General features: G+C 37.2%; 1 long non-coding RNA gene across 1 annotated transcript in view; it reads left to right on the forward strand.

Annotated features, from left to right (window-relative positions):
- Positions 1-16900, forward strand: part of LOC128931350 (uncharacterized) — a 36077-nt gene extending 19177 nt beyond the window's left edge. Inside the window, exon 2 of the long non-coding RNA XR_013532396.1 lies at positions 15515-16900. This is a non-coding gene — a long non-coding RNA (uncharacterized LOC128931350). The remainder of the gene's footprint in view (positions 1-15514) is intronic.
- Positions 16901-18765: the final 1865 nt, after the last annotated feature.

The following is an 18765-nucleotide window of genomic DNA, read 5'->3' on the forward strand; positions in this document are numbered from 1 at the left end:
CAGTTTCTTCTCCACTTCTCTTCTCTCTTTCTTTACAACATAAGCCTTCAAAAGAGCTATCAATATACACTGTATCTAGGTCTTCTCCTCTGATTTTCTTCTGTTCCCATAGCAATAGAATTTTAGCTCAACCACTCCACCAGAGTAGCTGTTATTTAAGTGTACCAGTGTTTTCCACTTTGCTACGTCCGTGGATCTTTGGTCCTCATCTGGTTTGACACAATTACGCCTTCTTTTTAAAATAATTTCTTCACATGACTTCAAAAACATCACTCTCCCCTAGTTCTATTTTTACCTCTCTGACTACTTCTAAATATCACAGTCCTTGCAATCTCTTGCATTATACCCCTTTATCTACACCTTCTCTCTTATCTACAGGTTTCAGTCTCAAGGCTTGTAGAACTTCATTCTTCTTCTGTTCCAGCCAAAGTGTTTGCTGTCATTTTTCTTCCTTACACACATGGAAACCAATTTATGTGGAGCCCCTCTTGTCTCTATTTTAATCATATAATAAACATCTAGAATTTTACTGCTTTTTCTTTCACTACTACCACTCTTACCAAAGTAGTCATAATCTCCTGCCTGGATTATTATTCTGACCTCCCACCTGTTCTTCCTGTTTTTGCCTTTTGTTTCTCTACAAATTATTCTCAACACAGCAGCCATGTAAATCCTCTATGTAAAATCCTCCAGTGGTTTTTCCCTGAGATTCCAAGTAAAAGGCAAAGCCCTATTATCTAAGGCTGTTTCAGAACTATAATATCATGCCTTAGACTGAGTAGTTTGTAAATAATATATATTTACTTTTTGCAATTTTGGAGGCTGGGAAATCCAAGATCAAGCTGCAAGCAGAGTTCGTGTTCTAGTGAGGGCTGTTCTCTGCTTTTAAGATGGTGCCTTGTTGCTGTGTCTTCATACAGTCAAGAAGCAGATAAGGTAAAAGGGCCGAGCTAGTTCCCTTCAGTACTTCTATAAGGTCATTAATCTCATTCATGAAGGCTCCACCCTCATGACTTAATTGCCTCCTAAGGCCTAATTTCTTAATACAACCACACTGAGGTTTAAGTTCTAACATATGAATTTTGCAGGGTCACATACGTTCAAATCATAGCACCTATGAGGCCCTGTAATAACTGGAAAATGCAAACTCATTCACTGACTTTATGCTCTGTTATCTTATCCCTTATTCACTGTGTTCCACACTGGTCTCCTTGTTGTTTCTTAAGCACATAAAGAATGCTTCTGCCTCATACCTTTTACCAAGGCTTTTGCTTTTACCTATGTCTTTTATTTATATCTAACAACTACATGCCTTATTCCCATATAAATGTTGTTTTCTGGGAAATGCTGTTTTTTCAGTGAGACCTTCCTTAGCTACACTCTATGTAGTAGATTTGCCACCACAGTTTTAAAATTTGTTGTCAGCATACCAAATGGTTATAATTTTTTAAAACCTTTTGACACCAGTAGATATAAAATTCATGTAAACAAGAATTGTTTTGAAGTTCATTGCTGTTCTCTACCATGTAGACCTAAGCCTAAGACAAAAAGATACTCAATAAACTTTGTTCAATAAATGAATACATGAAGGAGCCTGGAAAATCTCTTGTATCAGACAACCTAATTTAAAAGTAAAACTAGCCCTTTTATTCACTTTTCACCCGATACAACCCTGCCTTGCTCACCCTTTAAAGCGTCTGTGAGCCTACATTTTCGTGGCCACGGACGGACAGGAGCCCAAGTCTTTAGCTCAACTAAGGAAAGTCTTGTAACATTTTGGCTCCAGACAAAATGGGAACTCCAGAAATAGACACAACTGGAAAAAATGGTTACCAAGGCTTTGACCAGAAAGAAGGGTCCTCCCTGCTTCACCGGTGCAAGCCATTTTGGAACTCATGATGGGACCTGCCAAGTCACTGGAACTCAGGGATGCAAGGATGGAAGAGGGAAAGAGGACGTTCTTCTCTCTCTCCCTCATGTACTGTGGGTATCTCCTAGGAAGAGAGGGGAACCAGGGATGCCTGCTCCCCTCTTTCTAGATGAGTAGCCATTCATCTTCAGTCTATACCCCTTTTGAATGCATCCTGAACTCCTCTGACTCCTTTGAAAAAAATGCCTTCTTTTTCCTTTCTCTCCCTCAATTCTCTCTTCACTAATAGGTAATTATGCCTTCATACTATGAGATACTCCCCTCAGGTGCATTCCCCAAACTGGAAAGAGTTAATTTCCCAAACCTTAAACTGGCTGGCTTAGGATTGAGGTCAGGGGAAGAGAACCCAGAGGACGAACATGCCAGCAAAAGAGTAAAGTTTTTCATTTTTTTTTTCTTTTTTACCAGTTGGGCTCTTGGCCTCTCTCTCCCTGTGTAAACTGATAAAAGACCTCAGAATTTTAGAGGTGTCTTTACCCCTACCCTTGATTTGTTTAGATACACTTTCTAATAACCTGGTTTGTCTGTTCTTCCCTTCATACCATCAGACTCCAGTCATGCAACCAGAGGCTGGGAACCCTTAAATAGGCCTCCAGGAAAGCTCTGACTGCCATTTCCCCAAAACAGTGCCCCTTGTCAGAAGAAATCAGTTAACATCGGTCTTCATCCTTATCCTTAATCTAACAGGAGTTAGATGTACTACTTTAGAAGGGGAATGAGATAGCCAGGTGGAAGGGGGTCCTCAGAGAAACTCCAGCCAGCCTGCCCTCTGAGGTGGAGCCTCGGGAAGTTCATGCCCTTGTGCATTGTGGCCCCTCCTCTTGCAGGGTGGAACCTGGAATTCCAACGGTGGGTGGGAATCTCTCTAGCAGAGGATTCTGGCCTTGCAGAGGATTCCTGTTCCCCCTCCTTTTTTTCCCCCTTTTCACCCAATTAAACTCTGCTTTGCTTACTCACCCTTTAAACCATCTGAGAGTCTAAATTTTCATGGCCATGGGATGGAGAAGAACCCTATCTTTAGCTGAACTAAGGAATGTCCTGCAACAATTTCATGAGCGTTTTCTTCTTGTTATTTAGATCAATTCATCAATTCCTAGAAGAATTTTGTTCATTCCCTAATTTAAGCTCCTTCTCATTCATTGAGTCTGTCTCTAATACATTATCCTATTTATGCGTGTCATGGTACACTGTACCTAAAATGATTGAATAGTTTCTTTGATAATTCTGGTTTCCTGCCATTAGAATATAAGTTTATTAAAGACACATTTACCATTAAAAAAAAATAAATAAATAAAAAAAATAAAAGTAAAACTAATGAACTTATTTCCATGGCAAAACTTTCAGCAGGGCTAGAGAGAATATTAGAAATAGTGAAGTGATTATACACAGTTCAAAGAGCACTGTTTGAGCCCTCACAGCCAAGTTAGTGAAGACTATACAGACGAGAGGTAACCAGAGACTGTTTATAGATACTGCCTGTAGGAAGCTTACAACTGAGTACATGCAGCAGTGCACTGAAGAACATATAGAAATATGACCTAGAGTACATTCCCATAATAAGAGAAGTCAGACGAAATGCTACAATTTAATTCTTTAGAAAACTGGATCTTATAACATGTGTTATGATGAAGTGACTGTTGTTTAAGCACCAGAGTTGAAAAAAAGGTCCATAACATTTGGGTCATATTTTGAATATCAATTAAATAATCTAAAAGACTGACATAAAAATATAAACTGAATATTTATAAAAATCCATTATTAGATGAGTAAAAGCTTGCATAACAAACATTATCACAAATACTCATCTAGACCATTAAGAGAGAGGCTTTAGAAACTGCTGTATTTTTCCTTCACTAGTGTTATTCCAATGTTCACTATTTTTGTCCTAAATTTTTAATGTAAACATTTCTACAAATTTATATTTAAATTGGCATGATACTTTAGAGAGTTTCATTCTGCCCAGAGTCACAAGATGACCCACAGGGTTTTAGTCCTGATCATTTTTTTTTTAATCTCATCACTGCTCTCTTGGGTTTGATTATAAAGTTGTTCTTTGGAAAAACATTCCATGCTCATGGATAGGAAGAATCAATATCATGAAAATAGCCATACTACCCAAAATAATTTATAGATTCAATGCTATTCCCATCAAGCTACCATTAGCCTTCTTCACAGAACTGAAAAAAACCACCTTGAACTTCATGTGGACTGAAAAAGAGACTTCATAGCCAAGACAATCTTAAGCAAATAGAACAAAGCTGGAGGTATCATGCTATCTGACTTCAAACTATACTATAAGGCTACAGTAATTGAAACAGGATGGTACTGGTGCCAAAACAAAGATATAGATCAATGGAACAGAACAGAGGCCTTGGAGGCAATGCCACACACCTACAACCATCTGATCTTTGACAAACCTGACAAAAACAAGCAATGGGGAAAGGATTCCCTGTTTAATAAATAATGTTGGAAAAACTGACTAACCATGTGCAGAAGCTGAAACTGGACCCATTCCTTATACCTTACACAAAAATTGACTCCAGATGGATTAAAGATTTAAGCATAAGACCTAATACCATAAAAACCCTAGAAGAAAAGCTAGGCAATACCATTTAGGACATAGACATAGGCAAGGACTTCATGACTAAAACACCAAAAGCAATGGTAACAAAAGCCAAAATAGACAAATGGGATCTAATAACACTAAAGAGCTTCTGCACAGCAAAAGAAATAATCATTAGAATGAGCCAGCAACCAACAGAATGAAAAAATTTTTTTGCAATCTACCCATCTGACAAAGGGCTAATATCCAGAATCTACAAGAAACTAAAACAAATTTACAAGAAAAAAAAATCCCATCAAAAAGTGAGTGAAGGATATAAACAGGTGCTTTTCAAAAGAAGACATTTATGTGGCCAATAAACATGAAAAAGTGCTCACAATCACTGGTCATTAGAGAAATGCAAATCAAAATCACATTGAGATACAATCTCATGCCAGTTAGAATGGAGATCATTAAAAAATCTGGAGACAACAGATGCTGGAGAGGATGTGAAAAAATAGGAATGCTTTTACACTGTTCCTGGGAGTGTAAATTAGTGCAACCATTGTGGAAGACAGTGTGACAATTCCTCAAGGATCTAGAACTAGAAATACCATTTGACCCAGCAATCCCATTATGGGGTATATACCCAGAGGATTATAAATCATTCTATTATAAAGACACATGCATATGTATGTTCATTGTGATGCTGTTTACAGTAGCAAAGACTTGGAACCAACTCAAATAACCATCTAAGAAAGAGTGGATAAAGAAAATGTGGCACATATACACTATGGAATACTATGCATAAAAAAGGATGAGTTCATGTCATTTGCAGGGACAATTAATCTGGAAACCATCATTCTCAGCAAACTGACACAAGAACAGAAAACCAAACACCTTGTGTTCTCATTCATAAGTGGGTGTTGAACAATGAGAACACATGGACACAGGGAGGGGAACATCACACACTGCGTCTGTTGTGGGTTGCAGGGAGAGGGGAGCAATAGCCAGGGGTGGGGAAGTTGGGTAGGGATAACATTAGAAGAAATACCTAATGTAGGTGAAGGGAGGATGGAGGCAGCAAACCATCATGGCATGTGTACACCTATGTAACAATCCTGCAAGATCTGCACATGTACCCCAGAACTTAAAGTATAGTAATAAAAAAGTTAAAAAAAATTATTTTATAAATAAAAATTTACATTATAAAAGATAAAAAAATTTAAATAAAGTTGTCCTTTATGTTCAAAATAACTTGGTTAATGACTTGGCCTTTGAGTTTCCATGGCTCTATACCCCTTGCCATCTACCAGCATCATTTCCTCCTAATACGTTCCATCTCCTGAGATCTCCAGCCCACACAAGAGTTCCACTTCTTATGAGAGAGGACAGGCAGCTCATATCAGAGGACATGTAGATATGAAAGACTGCCTCCAACCTACAACTTGTCATTCAACTCTGGATCCCTTTGAAAACCTTCAACCTATCACAAAGAGTAAAATAAACTTCATTTTGATAAAATCATTTTTTTTTTCTGGTGAAGACAAGTGTTTGATCACTATCTGTATCTGACTTAGTAATCATTCATTAAAGATACTCTTATTTTTCAAGATGACTCCACATCTTGAAAAATTCCCAGTTCCTTTTTAAAAGAAGACATAAGTTCTACTTTTCAATCCTAATCATTCATTTATATTAAATAGTCATTTTATGAGCACCTATTATAGATGCATAAAAATGAATAAAACATTTTTACTCCCCTTAAGGAGTTTTTAGGTTTGGGGGAAGATAAAAATGCAATGAATAATTACAAGAGCAATAACTATTATAGTTTTGAATGTATGTACAGAATATGGGAGAAATTGCCTGATATAGAATTAGGCAATTTAGCCAATTAGAATTGCCTGATATAGACATAGGAGATTACAGTGAAATGGCATTTGTACCAGCTAATGGAGAGTGAGTCCTGTTCTTTGAATTTTTTTCTAGTTTTTCCTACTCCTTTAGTCATAATAGTAAATGTGACCAAAGGCAACATGTTGGCATTTATATACAGAGATGGTTACATTTGATCTCTTTTCCACTAATAGCCCAGGTCTCTTCTAACTCCAGATATTCACTGGAGTTATAAATGCTAACATGTTGTAACTCTTATGACTCAAAGGCACAAATGTAACTCTTAACGACTCAAAGGCACAACTTTGTACTGTGGCTGGTGTAGCCTGTGGTCAGTAAAAAAGTAAATAAATAAATAAATAATATTTGTAACCCTAGGTTTCTTTTTTTGACCCAGAGGTTCTCATAAAAACACACACAAAAATGCTATTCACCTGTGAGGTGCACTGTCATTGGTGAAGCCAAGGGTCTGTACAATTGCTGAACTAATAGTGATAGCTATCACTACACTAATTTTATGTTTCTTTTAAAGGGCTTATTGAAATGCAAGTGAGTGATTGTGGTGACAAGGATATCTGCTCTAAGTTATAGAAAAAGTAGCCATTATTAATCCCTGAAGAATGACATCTTATTATTAAATTACTTCTAACATACATTTTTTAAAAAAATTATACTTTAATTTCTGGGGTTCATGTGCACATCGTGCAGGTTTGTTACATAGGTATACATGTGCCATGGTGGTTTGCTGCATCCACTGCCCTGTCATCTACATTAGGTATTTCTCCTAATGTTATCCCTCCCTGATCCCCCTACCCACTGCTATTCCTCCCCTAACCCTGCACCACCCCCTGGCCCTGGGTGTGTGATGTTCCCCTCCTGTGCTCATGTGTTCTCATCATTCAACACCCATGAGAGAGAACATGCAGTGTTTGGTTTTCTGTTCCTGTATCAGTTTGCTGAGAATGACAGTTTCCAGTTTCATCCATGTCCCTACAAAGGGTATGAATTCATCCTTTTTATGGCTGCCTAGTATTCCATGGTGTATATGTGCCACATTTTCTCTATCCAGTCTATCATTGATGGGCATTTGGGTTGGTTCCAAGTCTTTGCTATTGTGAACAGTGCTGCAATAAACATACGTGTGCACTAATATACCTTTCAACCGATCAAGATAAATTTCTAAGCTACAATACCATGATTTTAAACAATTGTTATATTCAGTAAATGTACTGGCCTTCCATAAGATATAAGGCTTTTTAATGACTTTTGAATTTATGTTTTTTTTTGGGGGGGGAGGAAGGCAGAAAGGAAGGGAATAAGGATGGTAGGGAGGAAGGAAGGGAGGAAGTGGGGAGGGAGGGAGGGAGGGAGGGAAGGGAAGAAAGGAAATCAAGCAATGAAAGAGACATTGCCGACCTGGATCTAGAGGTTTACAAGTTGATTTCTTTTTTTTTTGAGAGAAGGAAAGAAAAAAAAATAAATAAAGGAGAGGAAGAAAGAGGAAGAGGAAGAGAAAGAGGGAGAGTAAATGGAAATATTGCTTTATTTTGAAAAAAGTTGGGTATTAATAATGGCCAATCAATGTTTCATTTAAACTAATGGGTAGGTGTGATGTGGTATTGACAAGAATGTATATTTTGTGTATTTGAAGTGGAGAGCTCTATAAATATTTATTAAATTTACTTGTTCTGGATCTGAGTTCGAGTCCTTGATATCCTTATTAATTTTCTGTCTCATTGAATCTAAGTCTCCTATCTGGGTGTTAGGATCGTTAGCTCTTGTTGTTGCATTGATCCTTTTACCACTATATCTTTGTTGCTCTAAAATCTATTTTATCCGATACAAGAATTGCAACTCCTGCTTTTTATTTATTTATTATTTATTTTTGCTCTCCATTTGGTTGGTAAATCTTTCTCCATCCCTTTGTTTTGAGTCTTTGTGTATCCTTGCATGTGAAACAGGTCTGGATGTAACATGCCGTTGGGTTTTGGCTGTGTCTTTTGATTGGGAATTTAGTCAATTTAAATTTAGGGTTACTGCCATTTGATGTTGACTGGCTGTTTTATCCATTTGTTCGTGTAAATTCTTCTTTATGTTGGTGCTCTTTACTTTTTGGTGTATTTTTAGAAAGGCTAATACTGGTTGTTTCTTTCTGTGTGTAATGCTTCTTTCAGAAGCTCTTGTAAAGCAGGCCTGGTGGTAATAAAATCTCTGAGTTCTTGCTTGTTCATAAAAGATTTTATTTTTCCTTCAGTTGTGAAGCTTAGTTTGGCTGGATATGAAATTCTGGGCTGAAGGTTCTGTTCTTTGAGGATGTTGACTATTGGCCCCCACTCTCTTCTGGCCTGTAGAGTTTCTGCCGAGAGATCTGCTGTAAGTCTGATAGGCTTGCCTTTGTGGGTAATCTGACCTTTCTCTCTGGCTGCCCTTAGTATCCTCTCCTTCGTTTCAACCCTGGTGAATCTAACGATTATGTGCCTTGGGGTTGCTCTTCTTGAGGAATATCTTTGTGGTGTTCTCTGTATTACCTGGGGTTGAATGTTGACCTGCTTTGCTAGTTTAGGAAAATTTTCCTGAATAATATCCTGAAGGGTATTTTCCAGCTTGGATTCATTCTCTCCGTCGCATTCAGGTACACCTATCAAACATAAATTTGGTCTTTTCACATAGTCCCACATTTCTTGGAGACTTTGCTCATTCCTTTTTATCCTTTTTTCTCTAATCTTTTCTTCACGTTTTATTTCATTAAGTTGGACTTTGACCTCTGATATCCCTTCTTCTGCTTGAACAATTCGAGTGTTTAAACCTGTGCATACTTCTCGGAGTTCCTGTATTGTATTCTTCAGTTCCATTAATTCACTCATACTCCTCTCTAAGTTGTCTATTCTCAATAGGATTTCATCAAACCTTTTTTCAAAGTTCCTAGTTTCTTTACGTTGGGCTACAACATGTTCTTTAAACTCACCGAAGTTTTTTATTATCCATTCCTTGAAGAGTGATTCTGTCATCAGGAGGCGCTCGTTCTCCATCAAGCCTTGTTCCATTGTTGATGTGGAACTGTGATCATCTTTAGAGGGAGAGGCGTTCTGACTTTGAGTATTCTCAGCTTTTTTACGCTGGTTTCTTCCCGTCATTGTAAATTTATCCTCCTGTCATCTTTGAAATTACCAACTTTCAGATTAGGTCTCTTGAGTGGACGTCCAGGTTGTTAGTTCCCAGGGCCAGAGCAGCGGCGTTAAAACTGATGGTGCTTTTCTGCCCAGGATTCTCCTGTCGGGCTTCCTTCTTGTTTCCGTAGTAAGTGACTCTGCCTTCCCCGGGCTCCAAACCTCGGTCAGAAGGGGAACCGTCCCGTTTACTCTGCGCCGAGCGCTGCCACGTTGAGGTGCCGGCGGAACCGCTGCGCCGACCACGAGAGTCACGCTGGCGACTCGTGTGTTTCCACCACTGGGGGATCTTCTGCTCCATGAGCGACCAGACTTTGTCTGAAAGTGTGGCGTCCTCTAGTTCTCTGCGCCTTCCCTGAGAGCTGCAATCCCGGGATGTTAGCGATCGGCCATCTTGGATCATTCTCCTATGTTAATCTTTTTAGAAGTAGCAATGTATTGACAAGAACACAACATTTAGACTCAGAAGACTTGAGTCTAGTTCTACATTCCAAGATATATCAGTTACATAATATTGAGGAACACTCTTAAAAATACTGGGCCTCAGTTTAATTATGTATACGATGGGATTGTGGAAACTGCAAAGTACTTAACAATTTTGAATTTTTATCATTATAAAAACAGTATAAATGCACAGTGCTACAGTGCTCACTTCTTTCTGTTTTGCCCTTATTGCTTTCACTTTCTTTCCTGAGTAGAGTTAACACCACAGTAGTTTTACAACTTGCTTCTTCTAATTCATCATGAGTTTCTTTGGTGAATTGGGAATTTTACAGTTGAGTGGTTAGGATACAGTACATGATCAGAGGACTGCTGAATTATCTAGAGAATTTCACGGTGTTGAGTTGCTCATTATTTTAAGAGGAATTTCAACTTTTTAAATCTTATAGGTGTGGTAAGAAAGAAGGACTAGACTGATTATGATTTCTAAAGAGAAATGGAAAAGGTGAGAAGAGAGGAAGAAGGCAGCATGGAAAATAAAACATCTTAAGAGAGCACAAGGAAAATGCTCCTGGGGGGCATATAGCTGTGACTAGATGGATCCCTGTTGCTCCTATTGAGAAGGTAGAAATCCTGTACTGTAGCTACTGGGGGACCACTGGACACCAACTGCAGGGATTAATGTTTTAACAATGTTTTAATAATGTCTGCATACCTCTGCTACTGGTTCCAAGAAGAGCTGCTCCAAGGACAGCCAGCATAAGTAAAGGGTTTGCAGAGTTTGTGTTTCAGATATACATTAGTGGTTGTCTGAAACTAGATTGTTCATTCTTTCAGTAAATATTTCTTTAGTTTCTACTATGTGACAGGAATAGCAATAAGCATAACACAAAAATTCCTATTCTCAAGGAGCTTATATTGCAGAGAAATGTAAGCCTTTGTTGTGAATAAAATCTTTGCTGGTTCACTGGATTTTTATTTCTTTTCCTTCCCGTCCTCTATTGGATTATTTAATTCTCAATATGATGACCTACAGGCATCTTCATTTTATTTCTTTGGAGGCAGGTTGCCAGAGGCAGCATGGTGTAGATGCCATCCTATCGCTAACCAGGTACACGATCTTAAGCCTACCATGGAATCAGAGTCCAAAGAAACAAATGAGTTCATTCAGCACTTAATACTTCTCTCTTACTCTCAGTTTATGTAACTTATGCTCTATCAGAAAAAGGGGAGGAAGTTATCTCCTCCTGAAAGTAACTTCTTCATAAAATTGCCCCTACTTTTGAAGCTTGCTCTCATTTTTTTTTACATCATGAATGGTGGTCCTAGCTGGCATCCAGGCTTCTATAGACCCAGAATCTGTTAAGTCAGACCTTTTTGCATATGAAATCAGGACATGCCACCCTGAGAATAATCTGTCTTAACAGTGAAACACAAGACTTTTCATTGTCTCTCAGGGAGAGCCTGCTCCACAAGTTTGGGATCAGGTATTTTGGCGAATGGAAGACAAAGCATTTCCTCTTCTATGCTAACAACAAGACTGTATTTGTTCAAATAGGAAAATTTCAGATATTCAAAAAGTGAGTGTGGTAGAGTCACGTAGATGTCTCCAATATCTATTTTCTTTTTTCTTTATTAATAAAACCTCCAAATTAAGCTAGATGCACAGCTGCCCAAAACAAAGGCAACATTTTCTTATCTCTCCTGCAGTTTCACATGGTTAGGTGATTAAAGTCTGGCCAAAGAGAGAGACAATGTGAACAACTTCTAAATAGTGTATTTAAAGGAAAGGCTTGCTACTTTACACCTCCTGCTGACATTCTCAGTTGGAATGAGAACCCAGTGGACATTGTACTGAGCATCTTCAGCTGCAGTCAGGCAAGTCCTGGTGGGTGGTAAAGTGAAATTGAAGAAGGATTTTGCATCTCTAGCTCCATTGAGCTGCCACTCCAGTCCTGAACTACCTGCCCAAACCTTGATGTCTTTTATAACCCTGCACTTCAATGACTTCTTGCTTCAATAGCCTAAACTATATCTCAACTAATCTAGAGCTAAATCCAGGTAATAAATAGACATAAAAATGTTACATTATAAATAACTTTCTTTGACCAGTTCCAACAATATTATATGTGAAGGTATAAATATACATACATGTATATGTAGGTATAGATGACAACCCCACTCTCTGAGAAAGATATGGAGACATAACAGAAATACTTTAGGGATGACTAATAAGAGTGTATTTTAGAAAATGTTCACTCATTTTCTTTGGAGTATAAGTTTAAAAAATAATGTAAAAAGATATATCTTGTTTAATATTAAATTCATATAATTTTATAAATTGTTATATTCGTGTCAATAATAACTTTGTTATAATTTATGATCTCTAAAAGTCAAGCTAAGACCTGAAAAGTGCATAAAAGGTGAAAATAATATATCGTAGATATTCTAATATTGAACTTCCCTCTTTCAGATATTTATTTTTAGCAGTAATAATACAACCATGCTAAAAATAATTATAAACCATTTGATTGCTAACTTGGTTTATAAAAAACATTTTTTCTTCATGAACAAATGGGAAAAATTAAACTCCTAAATATTAAGTAAATAATATCTTGAAGATTTTAAAACAGTTTGGCTAGCATTTTTTCTCTTTAGAAGTGATGTTGCTATGAAATGTGAGGATAACACTTCATGAGTTACTATTTGTTGTGAAGTGGTTTAATAAATGTTTCAACAAGTCATTACCATGTTGACATCATCGCTTATCCTGGAGTTGCAATTTTGGTATTGATTGTCATGCTAGGCTTCCCACCACCTTCCTCTGCCCTGAAAATGGGGGGACACATAAACATGACCCTCAGAGGGTGCGAACAGACTGCATTCACTATTAACGTCTGTTCTTGAGGTTTTTCTCTCGTGTGTTGAAGAAGGAAAGACAATCAGCCTTTCTTTCCACACTGATGTGGCAGGAGGCAAGGAAGGGAAAATTGTGTTTAGTATAGTTCAACTGCTAGGAGAGCACCAGGGAAGCATCTTTAGAGGATAACATTTTTTGCTTATATGTAAGTAATCTCAAAAGAAGCCACAGTCAAAGAAATTTTTTCTCCACTTGTCTAATACTTTACAAACTTAAATTTGCACCCAAGAAATAAGTATAGCTTAGTCTTCTGGATCCTTAGAGTAAAGGTCACAATCTTGCTTTCATGAATAAGTATAGTAAAATAAAATTTGTGCTACGGGATGAATGTTTGTGCCCCACTCCCTTTGCCAAGCTTATATATTACAATCCCAACCCCCAGGGTGATATTAGAAGGCTGGGCCTTTGAGAGGTGATTGGGACAAGAGGGCAGAGCCCTAATAAATGGATTAGTGACTTTATGAAAGAGGCCCCTTCTATCATGTGAAAATACAGCAAGAAGGTGTCACCTGTGAGCCAGGAAACAGGCCATCACCGAACACTGAATTTGCTGTTGCTTTGACCTTGAACTTCCCAGTCTCCAGAACTGTGAGAAATATTTTTTTTATAAGCCAACCAGTTTACATATTTTTGTATTGAATGGACCATGCCAATCTGTGACATTTATTTATTTAATAATAGTTACGAGCTCCTATAATGTGCAAGGTGAATAATGAACCCAACAGATGTCACTTCTGTCCTCTTGAAACTTAAAGTTGCATGGCGGATCTACATTGATCTTTGTTTTCAGCTTCCTGTGAAACTCAGGAAAAATACCTTTAGTAACAACAATGCTCTTTGATCTTCAGGCTGCTCTACCAGAAACTCTTCCCTTTGAGTTTTATCAGTGAGACCAAGTGTGACCAAAGTAAGGTATAGCACCTTCAGTCTTACAGTCTTAAAGATGGAAAGTCCCTTGACTTATCTGCTGTAGACTTTTTCTTAAAGGAATGTTACCAGGTGGATGGCAATTCAGTTTTATGACGTTATCCTGGCAGATGTATTTTCCAACTTGTTTATATGATAATACAAGGAAATGAGGTCAGTATAGGTTTGATCATAATAGATCCATGTTTAATCCTAGTGACCACCATTATTTCTTCATAAACATTGCCAACATGAAACCTTTCAACAACATTTTAGCGACTAGGTGGGATTTTGGTATCTGCCTTTCTACCCTATTGAAAATCAGTAAAGTTGCTTATCTCAAGTTTTCTGTCATCTTTCCTATTCTCATAAGGAGTTGTAACTTTCTGGATATATTTTTTGGCTGTCACCACTGAGAGAAGGGGTGAAAGTGGCATCTAGTGAGTAGAGGCCAGAGATAATTCTAAACATTTTACCACATACAGGATAGGACCCCACAATGAAGAATCATTTGGCCAAAAATGTCCATAGTGTTTAGTGTAAGACAACTCAAATATTTGATTTTGTTAAGATTATTTTCTTTAAAATTGTTTTTCTCTCTCTCCTTATACACAATTATACCCAGATAAAATATCAGTTATTGAAGTGTAGTACCCTTTCTTTCTTCACTGAGTTTTTTTAAAATAAACATTTAATGTGTGTCTGTACTAAGTACTCTAGGAAATACGGTGACGATAAGTCTTTGTCTCCAGCTTCATCTTCAAAAACGTATCTCTGGATTAAAATAATTATAATTTAAAATTAAAAACTGGTTAATCATACAAGAGCAGAGAGAAAGTACCAAAGGAAGTTGGAAAGATTTGGTTATATCTGGCTGGAGCAATACAGAAAATAGAATGAAGAAGGCAGTATTGAAGCTGGGTCTTACGATTTGAACATGCTGAGGTTAGGGACAGTCAGGAATTGAGAAAGGAAGAGGGTGCATGGAACTAGCTGGGGCAGGGTGGGGCCGGCTTATGGGACTGTCAGTGGTGGCCAAGCTTGGCTTGAGGGTGAATGCATGAAGCTCAATACAGAGAGATGTGGTTGGGAAAATTCTTTGTTCTTTACCCAGATCCTAACAGCAAAGGCCAAATGATTTATTATTCTGAAAATGTGCATGTCAGAATCACTGTGACCGTTTTTAAAAATTATGTCCGATTTTTGTATTGTATATTAAACAAACTAGATTTTTTTATTGCAATCTAAATTTGTTTGATGCTGTCCTGAGTTTCCATGTGTTTTACTGCTTTTCTATCAGCTCAGGTTTTTAATAATCAGCAATCAACAAGCAGAGAGCTCTTTTTTATTTATTTTTGAGTCTGAAAATTCACCTTGAATATGCACATTTTCACAGCTTCAAGGGTCATAATAACCCAAAAATACATAATTTAGAAGACAGCTTAGTCTCAGTGATTCACTCCCCAGATTAGGGTGAAAATAAATCCTAGCCTGAGACAATGGCATCTGATACAGGACATCTTTGAAAAGATCTATAAAAATGTGGTGTTACAATGGAGGGGCAATATCTAAAACATAGTTGTCCAGGAAGGTCATCACATTTTCCTGAGGGCAAACTTAAACTGCTGATTCCTGAACCTCTGTCTATATTGGATATACCGAATCAGGATGGTCAAAACACAGGACTAATTTTTCTTTCCTTTTTTTAGGCGTTACTTGTGAAACTAAAGTTTAAGAACCACTGCGAAGACTCAGACTATAAGAAATGAACTGGGCTCCAGAAATGTGGCTTTGTGGGGATGAGTGAGGTCTGGGAGAATGGATTGAATTGAGGTACACAAAACAGATGAAGTTGGGAGAAAATACAGAGAATGGAAGTTAAAATATTTGTTTGTGATTAGCATTACTGATATGGAATTCCTGTTTTTTTTTTTTTTTAAGAATATGTCTATTTATTCTGTTGTAAAAGTAGAGACTTGAAAGAGGCACAAAGTATGTTTCATTGTGAATTATCAAATCAGTTTTTGGGATTTTCCTGCACATGATTAGAAAAACATGTTGCTGTTTTTGGATTCTGAGCAAAAACAAAGTTGGGACATATATGTCACTCCTTTCCCCTTTGCTGAGTTAGTAAAAATATTATATAATTACATTAATTTTCAATTTAGGGTTCATCTATTTTTGTTTTCTAATTACATTGATTGTTAAAGTTACAGTAACTTGAATGAACTTTTTTTATTTTTCCTACTCTTATTCTCTTATTCATAAGTTTTATAAAGTCCCTAACTTGTTTTATGAAGTGTTCAGATATTATATTCATATTTTATTTGATTATCTTTTAAAGCATAACTGTACTAAGTATGCCTCCAAGGCCATCAACTATAAAAAGGGCTATGTCCATGTTGTGCCCATAACGTATAGTTGAGTTCTATAATATAATTTTTTGACAATGAGATTACCCCTTTGTATACTTGATGTAAAGGACCAAAGTCACCTGCAGTCTGCCATGGCCTTTATCATAATTTTATTGCTCTTTATCACAGTTCTTTTCCTCTGTAAAATCAGAGCTGATGTCACACCACCCTCTATTGTGATGATTGTATGCAATAATTATGTAAAGGCACTTAGCCTCTGAGCTTCCCAATAAATATGACTCCTCTTTTATTACCTTATTTATGTAGTAGAATTGATTAAAACAACTTCTGGCTTCCTTCTACCTAGTGCAAAATGAGAGTAGAAATTACTCTGACTTAATGTGGAAGACTAGAATACTTTTTATGATATTCAGTGCTTCTCTCTGTGGACCTCCTTCTGCAGGGCAGGCTTAGATATCTCTGCAGTGCTCCACTTAGGCACTGCCATCCGACTAGCATTAGCTAAAGAAATGTGAGTGGAAATGATGAGTCACTTCCTAGCAGAGGTCAGTGTTCTTTTTCTCTTTGCTACCAAGACAGACAATGCTTCCTAGAAGCCCCATAGAGAGATCCATCAGCCTCCATCCCAGGGAGAATGCTATCTGAACCTGGAGCTGGGGTAAAGCTAACCCACAGTGAACACAAGTCATGAATGAGAAATAAATATTTGTTGGAAACCTCCAAGATTCTGTGGTTATTTTATGTTGCGTAACTAACCCACATAAAGAATTCTGTGAGGAATAAATAGTAAAGCATACTCCATTACAGTCTATTTGAAATGCCACTGTTCATCTTAAGCTTTCCTCAGCCGTGGACATAGGTCATAGCAGTCCGTTTTGCCTCTCAAGCCTTGTTTGGCCTCCTGACTGGGCACCCTGCCAAACCTGCTCTAAGGCATTGTAAAGTGTTTGAGGGAATGTGCACTCTTTTAAAATCCCCACAGAGAAGGTATGCACCAAACAGCTTCTCCAAACCTATCTGTAGAATGTTGGTAGCTATATTTGACACTTCAGTGTAAAGCAAGCATCCTTGGGTCATACTACTGGATACTTCTGGAAGTCAATAGAAACTGAAAATGAGAGAAGTGTACCTAACCTAGAGGCCTACAATTTTGGGACAGGACTATTGTTTCTAGAACCCAGTAAAGTCATCCTGCTTGAATATGACTCTGTCAACAATACCAGGTCCAGATGCTTTTTTAAGGAAGAAAATTTACTTATGATTTTAGCAGTTGTTGAATTGTTCCCTCAATGAGCCACAGTATTAAGAGTATTTAACCTAAGATGTTTGTGGTACCACCATAGAAGTCTTCTGAGAATGTATATAAAGTCTAAATAGATTTTGAGCCTACATTTATGTAAAAAGATGCCCCATTCTGTTGTAACTAGAAATATTATTTTGATACAGAAAGGATCATTCAAAAATATTTATCACATCAGGCCAGGTGCAGTGGCTCATGCCTGTAATCTCAGCATTTTGGAGGCAAGGAAAGAGGATCCCTTGATGCCAGGAGTTCGAAACCAGCGTAGTCAACATAGCAAGACCCATTTCTACAAAAGAAAAATAAAATAAAAAATTAACTGAGTGTCGTGGTGCACAACTGTAGTCCCAGTTTCTTGGGAGGCTGAGTTGGGAAAATTGCTTGAGCCCAGGAGTTTGAGACTCCAGTGAGTCATGATCATGCACTGTATTCTAGCTTGGGCAACAGAGTGAAACCTTGTCTCAAAAAAAGTGTGTGTGTGTGTGTGTGTGTGTGTGTTTGTGTGTATACACACACATACACCCATATATATGTATATATAAATGATGTATGTGTATATAGGTGCATACATATATATTTATTAGTCTGCTAAACTGACTGCTCTTCTTATTTCTAGAGCAAGTGTCATAAAAATGTTCAATATATTGTAGAATTTTACTCATTATTCAGCACAAAAAATTAGGGCACTCTTTTTCTGTTTCTTTTTCCTAAAGCAAGGGTTTCTTCTAAGCACCCACACATCTTAAATATTTCTCCATGTCCTTCAGAGTAGATGAACCTAAGAATACACAGGTAATTTTTACGTAAGAATGTTGTGAGGTGGTATTTACTTAAATAGGTATATCTTATATTCATTTCACAAAGACTGATAAATACTATCCTAACCTGATATATTTTTGAAGATTTCTCCTTCACTATTTCTTCTTTCAGAAATATAGATTGGATTCTGACTCTGTCAGATGCTGTAAACATAGGGCATAGTGAAAGAACAGTTTATATTCTGGGGAATATATACAGCATTTGTTATTTGTGATAAAATCTCTTGAAAGTTTTACAATTTGGAAAGTCTGATTTAAAGTGATAAAATAGCAAAATGACAGTGAAACAAACATGTATTTGACATTAGGCAGGCCAGAAAAATGTGGTTGCAAAAAATGTGATTGATCTAATTAATTAAAGTCAGTTGTACTAGTTTATAGATATCAAAACCCCAAGCAAATAAAATGCTAAAGCAGCAGCAATGTGAAGAGTAGAATGTAGAATACATTTTTGGATATATTTTAAG

The sequence above is a fragment of the Callithrix jacchus genome, chromosome 2 (genome assembly GCF_049354715.1).
Source record: "Callithrix jacchus isolate 240 chromosome 2, calJac240_pri, whole genome shotgun sequence".
Classification (NCBI taxonomy): domain Eukaryota; kingdom Metazoa; phylum Chordata; class Mammalia; order Primates; family Cebidae; genus Callithrix; species Callithrix jacchus.